This window comes from Pygocentrus nattereri, chromosome 11 (genome assembly GCF_015220715.1).
Source record: "Pygocentrus nattereri isolate fPygNat1 chromosome 11, fPygNat1.pri, whole genome shotgun sequence".
Classification (NCBI taxonomy): domain Eukaryota; kingdom Metazoa; phylum Chordata; class Actinopteri; order Characiformes; family Serrasalmidae; genus Pygocentrus; species Pygocentrus nattereri.
In genome coordinates, this window is record NC_051221.1 from 35,396,977 (window position 1) to 35,400,324 (window position 3,348).

The window sequence follows — 3,348 nt, forward strand, 5'->3', positions numbered from 1 at the left end:
CTTGACCGTTCATGCTTGTTTGTAAGTGACCCATATTTGTCAAAGTGTGAAGTGTGATGTAAAAAAAATGTCCAAACTCCAAACTGACTGTTCTTGTCAAAGTCACATGGCCACATATCAGCACTTGGGAATCCTAGACCTTCAGAGAACTTCTGTGTAGTGAAAAAAAATACATGTTTGCAATTTTTGGTTCACTTTCAGTTAATATAACCATCATACTTATTGTATTTAAATGAAACAACTACTACAACTCATTTTATTGTTAATGATTGATTGGAAAGGGTTCAGTTCTTCAAACATCCAATGGAAAATAAGATGATGAGGTTTTGTTTTCAGTGGAATCTAAGTAGATAAAGGTAAGCTAGCTGTCTATTAGTTAGGACTTCAGGAGCTGAACAGAAGACCTAACATGTCAGATTAACCACTAACATAATTAGGAACTGTAGAGAAATCAATCATGTTTTTATGTGTATGTGTAGGACCAGTTTTGAGTGAAAAAATGTTACTCTGTGCCTTCTGAAAGTTCTGGATACACCAACAACTGCGAGAATGAGAGATAGTCCAACCAGTTTCTTTCAGTCAGCTGTTAGAAGTGGAAAGCAACAGCAGTTCTTATGGCAGGGTTCTTTTCTGAAGGAGTCACTGCAAAACTACTACATACAAAATGTTAGTTTGTTTATTACAGTCTTCAAACAAAACAATGAGTGTATTTTACAAGCTACAAACATCCACACCATATCTGGAATGGCCAAATAAAATCATACTAATTGTTGTTAGCTGAACACCAAAAGCTGAAGGCCTGGATCAAATAGTCAAGATTCTCCATTGTATTTGTCAGACAATCCATTCTGGAGGCAAACATGAAAGTGGATCAGATGTAACAAGCCTTAACCATCTTTACTTGCTACATTGGACTTGTTTAATTGTGGAAAATGTGGGGAAGTGAGGAAAATCCAGTTTACATGATATGAGCCCTTTAAAAAACAAGAGTAATTACATGCATGATCGCTTTCACAATGTGTTTGGATGTAGTCCTGATGCTGACTTGAGCACTGTGATTGGATCAGTGTGTAATCCAAACGCAAATAAACTAGCCTGTCTATATTCACAGGCTAATGTTACGTGAATTATAACATTTAAAATGGTTCCTGCCTCTCTCAATTAAATTAATAAATGAAATGACTTGTTTTTATCATGAAAATACTAAGAGACATTGGACCTTGAAGCGCTAGTAAATTTTCTTTCAACTTTATGAACTTTATGTCCAATAAACTCACACATAATGTATATAAACATGTGTAGCTTGCCATATTTTATTTTACTTAAAAATCAGATGCCTGAAATGCTCTGCATGGCAAATGCAAAAGGTTTTTAAATGCAAATAGAGTATAGTTTGTATAGGTCACAACTACTTTCCATCGGAGCCAAACCAGCCTGACTAAAACATTTACACTCTGCGATGGGAAATGAGGTCCATTCAGTATCTGGCTGCAGTTGCTACAGCGAAAAGAGCAAGTGTAAATACTCTGTGCCTTGATTTAAAAGATTGAATTTGCCACTTCAGCTCTGTAATGTGAACATAGCCTGCAATGCCTCTAGCCTGGCTTTCCCAGAGAGACAGTTTCTCTCTGCTGAGGGTGACGAAGAGCGTCTGTTTCCTCTCAGCTCTGAACAAGGCCACTCCAATTCATCAGGCCTCAATTAGCCTGATCTGCAGCGTGGACATGATTCAGTCACGCTCACACTCCTGTTCTGCTCCTCCAGCAGCGTTCCCCCTGTCAGCAGCCATTTCCATCTGGGACAGAGATACTGATCTACTGCAGTCTGATCTCTACAATCTGTTTGCTTATTGAATCCTCGGTTAACCCCTTATCTCTATCACTCCCTCTTCTCCTGCCATCCTTCAGGTCTGATCCTCTGTGACGTGTGAGTGTGTGTACTGACACACTGAGCTGTGTCTGATTAGGCTGGGCTGGTTCAGTAGAAAGGCAGGCCTCTGGTAATGAGAGGCTCAAAGACTAGAGCTTGGAGATTCATAATGTCTCCTGTCTGTCTCTCCTCTGGACATGGATGGACTGTAAAAACGGATGATGCTCTCACCCCCCCCCCCCCCCCCCCCCCGCCCCTCGCTCTCTTGCTCTCTTCTCTTTCTTAGTAATTCACTTTCTTCTCCCCTTCTTCCCCATCCTCCGTGTGCTATCCTCTAGCTGCCCTGCTGATGAGCCTGTGGGAGCTTGCCTCTACATTGCTGGAGCCTTGTGCCCTCTGCTGGATGAGAGGTGTAATTGACAATACACTCACCGGCCACTTTATTAGGTACTGTTCAGTTGCTTGTTAACACAAATAGCTAATCAGCCAATCACATGACCGCAACTCAATGCATTTAGGTGTGTAGAGGTGGTCAAGACAACTTGCTGAAGTGCAGACCGAGCATCAGAATGAGGAAGAAAGGTGATTTCAGTGACTTTGAACGTGTCATGGTTGTTGGTGCCAGACAGGCTGGTCTGAGTATTTCAGAAACTGCTGATCTACTGGGATTTTCATGCACAACCATCTCTAGGGTTTACAGAGAACGGTCCGAAAAAGAGAAAATATTCAGTGATCGGCAGTTGTGTGGACGAAAATGCCTTGTTGATGTGAGAGGTCAGAGGAGAATGGGCAGACTGGTTCGAGATGATAGAAAGGCAACAGTAACTCAAATCACCAACCACAATCTCTGAGGAAGGTTTCCAACACCTTGTTGAAAGTGTGGCACGAAGAATTAAGGCAGTTCTGAAGGCAAAAGGGGGTCCAACCTTTTACTAGCAAGATGTACCTAATAAAGTGGCCGGTGAGTGTACATTACAATATAGAGTTGCCAGTTTATGGCAGTCAAAAAATGTTCTTATGCAAGTATGTCACACCCTGGGGTGCTAGTCCTGGAGATTTTTCACCCTGCAGACGTTTGCTCCTACCCTAATCTAACACACTGAAGAATGCTCATTTCCCCTCTCCCATCCTCCCCATGTTCTACAGGGGGACTGTGGAGAGCATCCTAGGCAGCTGCATCATTGCCTGGTTCGGAAATTGCACCACCTCTGAATGCAACCTCCCTACAGCGCATAGTGAGGACAGCTGAGAAGACCATTGGGGTCTCTCTCCCCGCCATCTTGGACATCTAAACCACCCTCTGCATCCACAAAGCCACCAGCATTGTGGACGACCCCATCCATCCCTCACACAGACTTTTCTCACTGTTGCCGTCTGGCAGAAGGTACCGGAGCATCACTGCCAGACTCTGTAACAGCTTTGTTCCTCAAGCTTTTGGGTTTTTAAACTCACAAGGACTGATCTGAAAGCCCCCCTCAC